At 35.0% G+C, this 14,027-nt stretch overlaps 1 long non-coding RNA gene across 1 annotated transcript in view; it reads left to right on the top strand.

The window, feature by feature from the left end:
* Positions 1–13,668, top strand: part of LOC118191106 (uncharacterized) — a 33,027-nt gene extending 19,359 nt beyond the window's left edge. The window contains exon 3 of the long non-coding RNA XR_004758521.2: positions 13,371–13,668. This is a non-coding gene — a long non-coding RNA (uncharacterized LOC118191106). The remainder of the gene's footprint in view (positions 1–13,370) is intronic.
* Positions 13,669–14,027: the final 359 nt, after the last annotated feature.

The raw sequence follows: 14,027 nt of genomic DNA on the forward strand, positions 1-14,027 counted from the left end.
GGGAAAAACGGCTCCAGCGTCGTCAGTCAGGCTTATGCTGTTGACTTCCCAAGTAGATGATGACTTTGTATGTGCTGTAAGGATATGAAGTGTCTTAGAATGAAAATATCGTGTGAAATTCACTATATTCTCGGGAGAAATTCAGACCAAGTATTCAGAGCTTCAGATTGAGTTTTTGCCATTATAGTACAAAATAGCACAAAAGTAATGTATGCCTTCGTATAGTTACACCGATAACAAGCTAAAATAGCAGAGAAAGAATAACTCTCCAGGTGAACCAGAAATCGGTCAAAACTAAAAAATAGTTTTTATGAATGTAGCCAGCTAAAACTATTAAGTAAAATTGGGAATTTCATGAAATTTTAAGATTAAAACATATCGGATTCAAACAGAGCTACTAATAACTGTAAAAGATTAATTTAACCATGCAAATTTACATTAAATACTTTCAGAAATCTGCCTAGTGAGTTCGTAAAAGAACATTAGAGAATCTGCTTTGTCTCTACTTGTTCAAGTGTTATAAAAAGAAACAATCTGAAACAAGTTGCATCTGAAAGAGAAAGATTTTTGAAAAGTTGCTGATGAAGAATCCTTTTCAATACGTGGTTGAGACAGCATTTGTCTTCAGTACTCAATTTACGTGCACGGCACTACGAAAACAAAACTAATCACAACATACATTTCTACTGATAATGAGCATATCTCATGTTTTCAAGTTATTCTTATCCCTTTTTAAAAAAAAATTACAGGCGTTACCTCTTTAATCCTAAGCTTCGTTTTTATAAAAATGGTTATTTTGTATAAAGTAGTTCCGGAAGTAATGCAGTGCATTTGTCACTGCAAATGAATCGTTATTGAAAATAAAGTATATTGGTATCAAACGTGTATAAGACTTGTGTTTTTCAAATAGAATTACTGTTTCCAAATAATGTTTCCCGTTTTCGACAAAATTAAAAGTCTAAATATTATGTACTAATGATAGGATTATTTCAGATTTATTTAATTAATTCTTAAACAATATTGAGAAGATTCTCTAATAATATTTTATATTGTATCTGTAAAATGATTTAGTTTAAATAGTGTACTATCAGGTAATATTGAAAGTGATATAGTTATAAAATGGTTTCAACAGATAGAATCACAATTAATTTGAAAGAAGAACAGGTAAAGTTCCCTCATCATCAGTGGCAAAGAAATTCGTCAAAGCAGAAAGGAGCCACTGCCTTATTTATACCAAAAACAAAGGCAGCCCTATCCCAAGAAATTTGAAGGAAACATAAAAAATTAAGTTAATAGAAATTTAAGAGCTTCTTTAGGAAGGAGTAGATTTGAATTTAAGTCATTAACTAAACAATATAAATCATTGCGTATGTGAAAAGCTTTAAGGAAAACCTCATCAACAGAATAATGTTATTGAATAATTCTTGCAGACACAAATTCAAAATTGTGATTAAATGTCCAACTATGATTAGCTATCAAAAGTTTCTTTATTTAATCTTTCTGGACACGCGATTGGTGTTTTTTGATGTGAAACGTTAACGCTCTTTAAGTTTGAAATCGTGATTTGACTTTTACCTCTGCTAAACATCTATAATTAATTAAAAAATAAAATGTTTTATAGGAACAAAAAGATATCAGTTTTGTGGATGATTATATATCCCCCTACAGAACGCAAGGTCGGTTGTATAATGTTGCCCTGAGTGTTCATGCCAGGAGTGACACTAATTATTAAATTAGGTGTTCTTCTTTGGATGACTTCTTTGGGTCTCAGAAGCGAGCGGTCACTATTTTTATTAAATGAGAATAGCTCCTTTTCTAAAAATCGTGGATGCTTGTTAAGAACTAATTATTTAACATTTTCTAATGTTCTTTGTGACAAATATAACAAGGCTCATCCGTGGAAGGCAAAAATGCTCTATCGTTCGTGCTCCAAAAATCTACCTTCAATCGAATGGTGATATACCATTCACACAATATTTATCAACTAAATCACAGCGAAGGTTTTTCATGCATTGAAAAATTACCCTAAAACCAAAATTAAGAATTTGCCTAAGAGGAGAAATGACACCTTAGAATCTTTTCTGTAAAAACAACCTTATATTCACATTTAACATAGAAATCATGAAACGTTAATACAACCAGCCTTTCGTCCCGAATTAGAATTCAGCTCCAAATACCAATTTCCATTTATCTTATACATTTGGCCACAACTATGAGTTAAAATCCGCATTGAACCACAGTTCTTTGTTAATGATGAATAAATAATCCGTTTTTAGTTGCATCTACGCTCGTGTTTGAAGCGAATAAGCACATCTTTTTCCACATTTCTCCAACAATACTGCACCCAAACTACAAAATATATGGTTGAATAATATTTCATTAGCAATAGTATTCGAGTACATGGTCGTACACTTATATGTAAATGACACTACGAAAAAATAAGATATAAAAAACTGCAGTCTTTTGTTTTACACTTTTACTTCGTTTGCTGATGATAAAATGTATTGTTAAATACATTGTGAGACAGAATGAATAGCGAAAATTCATTAGATGAGGGAAGGAAGAAGAAAGTAAATGGCAGATCGGAAGGAAACCGATAAGTTTCATGAAATCAATTTAAGAGTTTTAGGAAGCTGAGCACATATTCAAATGGCCTGGCCAACGGCTTTCAAGAGTTAAGATGCGCAATTAATTTTGGCATTTGACGCTTTTATACAGACGATTGCTGCAGACACAGTTGTTTCCTGAGATCTTATTTAGAACTACATATATATTTTCAATTATTAATGTTTTTCGAAGGCTTCATGGGACAGATCAGTTAGCCAGATGACACAATGCTTACGTCCTACACACCCCACACACAAGAACGCATCCAGCAATGTGCAGGGGCCATCAGCTTTAGGCTCAGTTTGGATAGGATTAGGTTCTGTTTAGTGACAAGAATTAACAAATTAGGCGAATTCTGGACACAACCCGATGTCGAAAGAATACGGGTCCTGTGTCATTCCTATAGATATTCCATAGAAAGGAAACAGTGATTCCTTTCCGCTGATAGAAGAAGCAGGCAAATGGATCACTTTGGATGGGCAAAAGTTATTATATACGCTTCGAGTTAAATAAAAGATATTTTGCAGCTCCGTGAGCAACATTTAGAGGCGCCACTGACGCTGATTTTCATTTTATGAATGACAACCGCTCTCGACATAAGACTAAATAAATCAGCAGACGAATATTTGCAAAGGCAGTATCAATAGAAGAATTGACCACGGAGATTATCATACATCAACTCGCTTGAACGCGGTTAAGATACACTAGGAAAACCAGAGCACATATCCATACAACCTCTGAGAACGTACCAAGAGTTTGTCTGATGCAGAAGCATGTGGGTTTGCCGTAGACAAACATTAACTGTCTCTTTACAGTATGATGCGTATCTCAGCGAGTTTACATGCTTCTGTATATACATGCTAAATATCATTGGGTCCTAATATGCAGGTTTCTGCCAAATTCCAGAAAACTTGTTCAAATTCCCATTCAGCAGCTGTATTACAAGAAGAAGGAAGGGAATGTTTCTGGTCTACCTGTCTGCCATTTCTGTAAAATTTACAAGTAGTTTATACAGATTGAAATATATTTATGAATGAATTTTATAGTAAAAATTTATGTTAACCTGTATAGTGAATTTTATTAGACAAACGAAATTTTCCTTAAAATTTTTAGTGTATGCTCATTAACATTGACAAAATATTTACTTATCTTAAGAAGACAAATGCATTTAATATTTTTTATGCTCATTCTAGGTCTCAGCAGGAACATTAACCCATTCGTACCAGATTTTGAAAGAGTTCCATTTAGGGATTGACTTTCGAAAATCCTCACTTGAGTTTCACGACGAGGAAAGTAAAAACAGTAGAAGTTTGGACGCGCTTTTGCCTCTGAGAGCAGCAAACTCTGAGCAGCATAGCTACAGATTACACAGACTTCGTCTTCTGGGCTAGAAACGCCGGCAGAAATTTTGCAAGGCTGAATGGGAGTAGTTCTGTATTGAAAGACATGGTCAGATATTACCGTATTTGCCGGCTTATAAGACGCACGTTTTTTTTTCTTTGAAAATTGATCTGAAAAACGGCGTGCGTCTTATACGCCGATACTGCGTCTTATACGTCGATACTTATTGGTCGATACGTCGTTTGTGAATGCGTCAAAGTGCCATGAGATGCTGTGAAAACAGAGACAGCAATTAAATAATTTAAGAAGTGCGGAATTAGTAATGCACATGATGGTTCAGAGGACAATTTCTTCTATGAGGAGTCAGATGCTGAGGTTTCAAGTGTCTCTTCATTTAGGTCTCGAGACGAGTGTTTGGTCTTTGACGAAGGTGATTAAAAGGTGCTCTTTCCCAGATAGATTGGTTATTTAAAGAAAAATATTACTTTATATTTAAAATACTGTAAATTCATTATAATGATCAGTAATAAAGTCTTATCCTTCAAAACTATGTATAAAATAGGGGGTGAGACTTATAGGCCGCGTCTTATACGCCAGAAAATACGTTATATGGCGGCTCGTTTCTGGCTGTTTTTATTTCAAAATGCACTAGCTCAAAAATATATCGTCTTTTTAGTTTATTTGAGTATGGCAAATCACTCGAGAACAGTCTGCCCAAGGGAAGAGATGTCTTCCTGGAGGACTTTATAATCTTCTTCATTTGAGGTAGGGCAAAACACATCATGTCTGTAAACATGCATTATTTATTTCCAAATGAATTAGCGTTGCTTTTTTACCTATACTGTTTCTGTAAGTCAAAATTTATTTCTAATTTAAGAATGAATATTTTAATCCACGTTTCTTGCAAGATTTAGTTATCAAATTATTTCAAGGAATATGTTGGATTCTGAATATTTTGCTAAATTTTCAAAATTAAAATACTAAAAGAACATGTTTTTATACATAAAGTTAAAATCTGAAATGCGTATTTCATTGACATACAAAAATTCAGGCTCATCCTTCTTCAATATAAAAGCGCAGCTATGATAAAATTTAATATAGGTAATACTGCATTCCCATTAAAACCATTATTGGACCATTCTCAAATTTTTCCAGCCGAAACTTTTAACACATTAGATACATCAATAATATGAGGTAGACAAATAAAACAAAGCTTTTCAGACGTTGATCCGATTTTATTCAGTTACAGCTGTCCTATTAATGGGATAAGGGTCCAATACATTACTAAATTTTTAAAAAATTGCAAAAATTACTCAAGAAGCAATTAGCAATTGAAATTTGGGAATACAGTCAATACAAAGTCCAATATTGCATAATTTGCCACTAGTTTTTGGTTTTACTTACTCGCATATTCTTAATTCGCACATTCTCTGGCTCCCCTCGGGATTTTTTATCAATACGGTTCGCTGCCGAGATCAAAACTCAGGTGCGAAGCACATGAAAACAGGCGCCTGGGCCGAAGGCCTATCCTGTGTGTAATGCATGAAGAAGGAGCATGACTGTCCTCCCATAACGTAATGGGCTGTGGAGGAAAAATAAAAATATTTTCGATGCAAAATGAGTCTTCACATAAACCAACGAAGCTACTCCGAAGTAAGCTGTTAGTTGACTGTAGCTGATCTAAAAGAGAAAAGAGAAGGAATGAATTATTTGAAGGGGAGAAAGGGACGTTTTACTGTAAGTTGCAAACTGCATCGCTATAGGTCATTCTTTGACTGCGTACAAAACTTCACTTAATTTTCGGATTCAGCAAATTGAATGAGTAACATCGCATCTTGGAAGCCTGTTTGGAATGTTTCTGTAGAGTTTTTGCTGATTTAATCTATCCGATGAAGGGAATGATGGATGTCAAGAATGCGTTTATTTTTTCGTCTCTAAGCCAGGTTACTGCGTCGTTAATTTCTGTCGGGTGTAGGGTGATCTTTCCTTTAATTCTTAGGCTATATAGTACTTGGGGTTCGTTTTCCTGAATTGGATGATAGACTGCTTTTGCGCTAGAAAAATTTTCTTCAGTAAGTTTAGGTGTTTTAGACTGGAGCTGAGCATTTTTCTTCCCGAATTTGTTCTTGTATTCACTACACGCTCTGTAGCTACTTGCATGGTTTTGTCCACAAAACATACATTTCGGTTTGTCTTCAGGCTTCATAGTGCACTGATTACTTCGGTGTTCATTTCCGCATTTAACACATCTGACTGGGTTGTTGCAGCATAACTGGGAATGGCCAAATTGCTGACAGTGGATGGACTGTACTGGTCTTCTTTTCAGGCTGAATTTTTGAAAACTAAACATATTGTTGAAACTAAACATATTGTTTAGCTGGTGTATAAAGTTTCCTTCGTTATTTTTTATCAGTTGCAGCAGAAATATTGGCAGTTTAGTAACTTGTCCTTTTTGGTTTCTGGTGAATTGCTTCACTTTAGTGATAGAATGCTTCATACGTTCAAGGTCCTGGTAGATGGCTTCTTCCTTGACAGTAGCGGGCAGTTTCTTTAGTATACCTCGTAACGGCTTTTCACAATCATAGAGATATGAGTGGGAAGGAATTTTCTTAGTGAGTAGGAGTTGATTCAATTTACTGTAGTCGTTCAGGTTTTTTTTAAAGACAAAAATAGGTTTTGTTCTCAGCTGGCATTGCTAAGACTCAGAAAATTTTTCCTTGAACATTCCATCTAGCATCATCCAATCACGTTATTCGTGTGGGAAAACGATGGGTGGGAGCGGGGTTTCTGCGTTGGCTCCTTCAAAGTTCTGGTTGGTAATTTTTTGAAGTATCTGAAAACGATTTTCCGGGGGTCATTTCCATCAGTTCGCTATTTTCTTGGATTTTAGCAGTTTTCTTAAGGATGGTCCATTATCTTTCAGTGTCGGGATTACTGGGATTTTGACCTGCGCGTGGCTTCTTTCAGAGTTGTTTTTCGGATTCCTCAGAAAATTATATAATAAGTTATTTCTTTTATTCTGGAGCCTTTGCGACGTCTAATCTTTTAGTGAGCTCTAGCTATCTCCTCGCATAATCATTTCCACTTTTCTCTAAGACTCTGCGTATTTCCGATTCCCGAAATTCCGTGTCACGAAATTTTTCCATATCATTCGCCTCATTTTCTGACCTTGTCTTCTTATACTTTCCTTTGCCTTTTTTCCGGAGTCGGGAATTTTTCAGAAATCCTCTTGCTTCGAAGTAGCTGGTAGTGAGATGGCCGATTTTTCGGAGTCCGAAATTTCACTTATCTAATTGTCACTAGTGACTGCCCTATAAAAGAACATAATTGTCTATGAAACCAGAAGGAATCACATTCACAATGTACAGGGATACACAGAAAACTGAATCTCACTGACAGCCTACGAGACTGGGTCAGTTCGTAGAAAAATGAACAGAAAACTAAAGTGCGTCCAATACGCTCGGAGTCACGGCTCGGGAGTTCTATAGAAATGCTTCATCTGGTTTCACATGTTTGGATGCCCACAAAGGAATCACTAAGATTCAAGGAAAAAAATTCGAGGCTAATTCCTATTTAAAATTTTGATATAATACAAAAGTAACGCCTGCTTCTATTGCCAAGGAAACATCATGAAGATGAAATTTCTTTTACTCAAAAAAAATCTTATTACGGAAGTTGTGTGTCATTTTAATTTTTCAAAATTGCGGATTGGACCGCTGTCCTGTTTACAGAATACTTATAAAAATACAAACAAAAACCTGGAGAAGATAGCTTTTTCATGGATATTTTTATTTCTACAAATAGGTATATAAACCTGTAAGGATTATATTAATTTTAATAAAAGTTAAGTTTTAAGTTCCTTTCCTATCAAATTCTTAACTTCAACTTACTCTTCCGGCCAGAACGTAGTTTTGGAATCTTGCTGAATATTTAATGAGGAGGAGCGGTATTTAAACCACGAAGTTACTTACAGAGTCAGAGAGAATCAGAGTTTCTGATTTACGCGCATCTGCCTTTTTGGCCACTCTCTCTAACTCTCTCTCAAAGCTGTTATTACGCTTGATCGTACTCAGGCCGTTGCTAAGCTTCGTAGTCAAATAAGTTAAGGGGCCAACTCGATTTGAATCTTGATAGCTTCGGCTATATTTCTTTAGTTAATCTTAGTTTTAGTTTAATTCTTAGTTTCTTAAGTTCCAAGTGTTGGCTTTATTTGTACACTCCAAGGTGGAATTTTGTTAAATCTTATTGGAATAATAAAGGGTTAGTTACCCTTCTATCTTGCTGTTTCTTGTCACACGAATTTATGCGATTATTCGGTATCCAGTTCTTAAGACTCGTCACTTTCTACAGTAACTGATATTTACACAGTGAAAGCCTTGCATTTGGCGCCCGAAATGTTTTTCAACGGACCATGTCGTTAAAATCCGAGAAATTTACATTGATCCCTCCTGCCTTTCAGGTCCCTTAGACATCCACGAATCCAGTAGAAAGGTTTGCATTCCTCGTGGAAACGTTGCGTGCATCTAGCAGCATTTGACGGCAAGGGCTCAGTCCTGACATTTTTGGAGCAATTGGACCTACATTTTCACCTTACATCCTGTGAATCAGCTACAAAAAGTGACCATCGCTAATGCAGCCCTAAAAGGTCAAGCCCTCAGCTGGTATAAGAGTATAGGAAAGTTCTTGTTCGAGGACTCAAGATCTCAATCATATAACTGGGAAAATTTCAAGTCTGCATTACTAAAAACATTTCCAGTCGTTAAAGACCGTGCGAAGCTAGAATCATAATTGTATAGTAAATACCAAGGTAGTTTCGAAGATTTGACGGAGTTCATTTTAAGAAAAGTTCATATTTTTAATTTATTATACGGGAAAAGTCCCGATAATGAACTTATTGAAGCAATCCTACCCCGTCTACTACCGTCAGCCCAAGACTTCCTCGAAATGCGTAATAAGCGAACATTAGAAGTTCTATTTCAGCTTGCAGTAAAATTTCAAAGTAGAAGGAACTCAAAGAAAGCGCGTGAAAGTCAGTTTGGCCAGTATAATAAAAATGATGTTTTTATAATAAAAAAGATCCCTAAAATGGAGTTTCGATCAACTTATTTTTAGACCAGTTAAGTGTAATATCAAGTTTCAGTGTTATAGCTTGTGAAATCAGTATGCCTAAAAAAAAATATTTCTTCTGAACTGGTTGAGTGCCACGATTTTGTTCTTGATTTTTCCTTAACAAGATGTTGGTTCATATACTCGTCTACAAAACGGTTAGTTTCAGTAACAATATGAAGCACGAGCAGTTCAGAAAAAAATAATTCAAAAAAGATAAATGGTTTTGAAACATCCGTTATATATTCCTTTATTCCTGAACCTACTACAAAAAGTAAACGAAAACGGAGGACGCAGAATAATAAAAAAAATACGTTTTACTTTAAACAACATCGGCCAATACCGCGCAGTCATTACTTTCAGCGCTTTAGACACATCCCTCTCTCCAGTTTCTCCCCACACTTCTAATACAGTATCGTTCAATATTGAAATAGTATCGTCCTTCGCATACTTTCTCAAGGTCATTGTGGTGTTGCATTCCAAAGCTTTGCGGATAATTTTACGAGTCAGCGAAAAGCAAATGATAGTATTTTGGAAGGACGGTATATATACGCCCGGGGCAGTTAACGCATCGGCTGAGCAAGGCGTATATATACGCCCGGGGCAGTTAACGCATCGGCTGAGCAAGGCGTATATATACGCCCGCGGCAGTTAAGGGGTTAAATATGCATCTTGTCTAAAAGCTGAGTTGGAAGAAGAGAAACCAAACTAAAGAAATAACGGAAACAACATAGATTAGTTTTGATGGCACCTTATATATGTAGACGTCATCTTTTAATAAATGGCTATGACGTTTTCTGTCAGCCTGTTGCTTTATTCTATAAATACTTTAAAAAGATTTGACAGCTAATAACGAACCAGACAATTACTCCTACAGCTGAACATTTAGATTATTCAATGAGAATTGTAGAGGTGTATAAGTAAACGATTTTAAAACGAATTTTTGTATTTTTATTTAGTGTAATTGTTTTTTATATCCCTTTATTTAAATTTTATGTACTTTTATAAGGAAAGCATAGTGTTAGCAATGCGTTTTCGGTTTTTGGATTAGTGAACCAGTTTCTGAAAATGTAAATCACACACTGGAGTGGTCGAGAGGAAAAAATGGCTAAAAACTAGTAGTTTGACTTAAAACCAAATGCCGGCCGACGGCTACACAATGGGTGTTTTCGTCAGTTTTTCCATGTTTAAAGGGAATATGAGGCAGTTTTCCATATAATTTCGTTTATTATGCCATCCTTCCATTTAGGCAGGTAGCCGTAGTGCACTTTGTCATAAGTGAATCTTATTCTTCCTTATTTTAGACCTTGGGACGCTTGAACAGCATGGGGATTTTGTGGATTTTCATATACGTTACGCGATTACTAATAGGCTTCCCCTAGCTATCACGGTCTGTACGTATTTGTTCTCTTAGACTGACAGCCTCTGAAAGCTTTCACAAGGTAAATAAATAGTGTCCTTTCAGAATGCGATTATAAGTGATATATGTAGCTCTAACTGACGTCATTTCTTACTGTACAAAATGAAAAGTTTACAAAATAAGCCTTCATTACTCATTTTTGTTTCAGACTAATGTTGTCCATGTACAATTATCAGTGGAAGTTAGCTGCTTGTTGAGGTGCTTAGAGAAATATCTGGAATAATGGTTGTTTGTAAAGCTTTTGCGTAAAAAAAGCCTATATCACTCTGAATGTAGTGAAATTGTTACCTTGATCATGCCTTAACCTTTTCCCGGGGGCTGGGACATATATGTCCCGCACGTTCACTACTTTAACCCTCTAAGCGGCAAGGCCGTATATATACGGCCTAGAATATTTATTGTGGTATCTGTAAGAACGTATATGTACGTGCATATTAAAATATGCCAACGAAATTAAGGCAATATATCAAAAGAAAACAAATCTGTTATTAAAAGAACTAAATTTCTTCAACCATTAAACGGGTACGCATTCATATTAAATTACACATTGTTGTAATATAACTGCAGAAATTTCCACTCAGATAAAATCTTATTAAAGAATAACATGGATTTTTTTTTATTTCGCTATCAGTCTGTAATTCATCTTTCCATTATTATCCAACATTGCATGCATCTATAAAAATATTGAATTTCTTTATTTTGAAGTCTTCCAGAAATGGTAACTTAGGCTACACCTCAAAACCAATTTCAGGAGAATACTCTAAGCATCCTAAATGTAAATCATTCAGATCCTTAGTTCTATTCCGATTTTATATAGAGAAATGTTTCTTTATTACTCAATAAACTCAGCGAATATGAAACATATAGCAAATATAATATTATAATATTGGATTGAAATTACTACTCGAAAATGCATTTTCGGAATTTGATTTCCTGCGATTTTCAGAATACGTATTGGGTTAAGTTTCGGAGGAAGAAGAAGAATATATATTGTATCAGCTCATTCAAGAAGGAATTGCATTACACGCAATGATATCAAAATTTTAAAATAATGTAATATTTTTCTTCACCTGATTCAAGAGAATAATATTTTCTGCCTGCTTATTTTTGGGTTAAAATGTGACTGCAAGTCATTCCATAAATGTTAGTCTATAATCAATTTTTCTAGTGGGTGCAAAGTTATGGGGATTTGTTCTGTAAATTTAAATAACTGAAATTGCCAGAAATGTAGTTCTTTTAAATTAATTAAATAGCAACAGATTTCGAACATTGGTATTCCTAAATGATTTGACGCATACAACCAAAGTACATACATTTTATTTTTAATGTACACGGGTTTGAACTGTGCGCCTTCTCATATATGTCGTTATTATAAAAAGGTAGTGTTTTTGAAGACGTACAAAGTATAAGAAAAGCTATACAGAAGATAAAATATATAAACTTTTAAATAGAGATAAAATTTAAAAGCTTTAGGCGCAATATTGCTTCACAAAGCATATCAATAAATCAAATTATGTTAATCTCCCTGCACTAAATTGCAACTAAGGCGACACTCCATGAAAGACCTCAGTGTTTAGCGGTAGGGCCTGTCAAAAATCCATAGAGAATTCCCGAAAAGAGGGATAATACAAAATGACTTGCTACGCTACGGGGCCCTCAATTACGCAACGCAGAATTTTAAGAATTCTTTTTTTAATATCCAAAGCTGAACCAGGCAACCAGGTGCTTGTCTATCATCTGGGAACTCGGAGAAATCCAATCGGGTAGGTAAACTATAGACATCGTGTTACTTACTGATTGTCGCCCTAGATCAGTCAGATGGCCTTAGCCACGACCTAGGAAACCGCATGGGCTGCCTTTTCTGGTCGTAGGTACCAGGTCCGTGTTATTGAATACCCAGAGCTGCTACTATCATAGTCAAATACTAAGTCAGTGTACACAACACAAGGGGGGATCACTAAACGTATATAGATTCAATTTTTTTTCAAATTTTTTCTGCAAGAAATAAAGTAAATATCTTTTGTGGAAGATCAACAGCTAAAGCGAAAAATCCGCAAATATGTGCAATAAAAAAATGCAGACAAATGCAAAGATAAATCATATCATCATTTAATTAAATCTAATGTAATTTTCTGTTACTGTACGGAATCTGTAAGAAATTCGTGGCTATAATATACTCGGGTATTATAAAACATCTGCTTAACAACTTATTCTCCTGATCACCTCTGTCTGAGTAAGCGGCCTATGAATAAAATTACTAAACGCTACTGTCTGTTTCTAATTGCCCGATCAGCAGCCGAGTGCTTAAGACCGCTGAATTACGCTCTGAATGAAGATTTGTTCGGCCGATGAATAAAATTACTAAACGCTACTGTCTGTTTCTAATTGCAGCCAAGTGCAGCCGGCTGCAATTAGAAACAGACTGCTTAAGACCGCTGAATTACGCCTGAATGAGGATTTGTTTCCCTTCCAAGGGAACGGCCTGGTTGCTTGGTTATTATTCTCCAGTGTAACGTAAAATTGGCATAAATTTTCCTCAAAACGTCCTCTACAACATTATCCATCTCGTTGAACAGCTAGCCAATGCTATATTCCAATAATCTAGCCCGTCGTATTCTGTGTTTATCCTGTTCAGACACCACAGTATTCACAGTTCGATTAGCTTTGAGCAAAAACCTATTGTATAAAATTATATTGCTATAATTATGCTAGTAGATTATCAGATATATATCAGTCATTTGTTTATATCAAATCATTTACTGTATTAAATTTTATCAGATATATATCAGTCATTTGTTTATATCAAATCATTTACTGTATTAAATTTTATCAGATATATATCAGTCATTTGTTTATATCAAATCATTTACTGTATTAAATTTTTTATTTACTACAGGTGGATCTCCTAGGAGCAGCTTTTGTTAACTCTCTCAGCGTAACAGACTGAAAATTCCGTATAGAAGACTGGCTTTCTTATTCATAACACATGAAAATATCTGCGAGCTTTTAATATATCCGATTTCAGTTTGGATATATATTAGAAGAAACAGAATCAAGGTACAAAGTGAAAGAACAATTTTTTTAAACATAATTAAGAAAATACAATTTATTCATGACATTCTGAGAAACTTTGAAATTTGAGGGTTATATCCGTAATGCTTGGAGAAATTTCTGTAGCATTAAATTCTGTATTAAAGGCATTGTTTGTTTAATTTGGTCTTATACTTAATATAATGTAGTCCTTAACTCACCTAATTAATATATTGCCTCACATAAAGAAAAGTGTCAGTAGTTGAGTATTTTTAATTTAGTGCAAACAAGTTAGGAACTGGAGAAAGGGAGATTCTCTTTTGCCTCCCGTCTTGAATGTCCCCTGTTCTGAAGGAGGTATCTGATAATTTCCAGCAGGGGTGCCGAAAAGGTTGAGAAAGTCCAAGGGAAGACACGCGACATTCCTATAACATTCACTGTGTTTTGTCGTCCTTTTTTCCATAAGTTGTATATAAATTTAAATAGCATAAAACAGAATATGATATAATTCCAATATTATTGT

The sequence above is a fragment of the Stegodyphus dumicola genome, chromosome 2 (genome assembly GCF_044657685.1).
Source record: "Stegodyphus dumicola isolate Sdum_Otavi_A_Nest chromosome 2, ASM4465768v1".
Lineage (NCBI taxonomy): Eukaryota > Metazoa > Arthropoda > Arachnida > Araneae > Eresidae > Stegodyphus > Stegodyphus dumicola.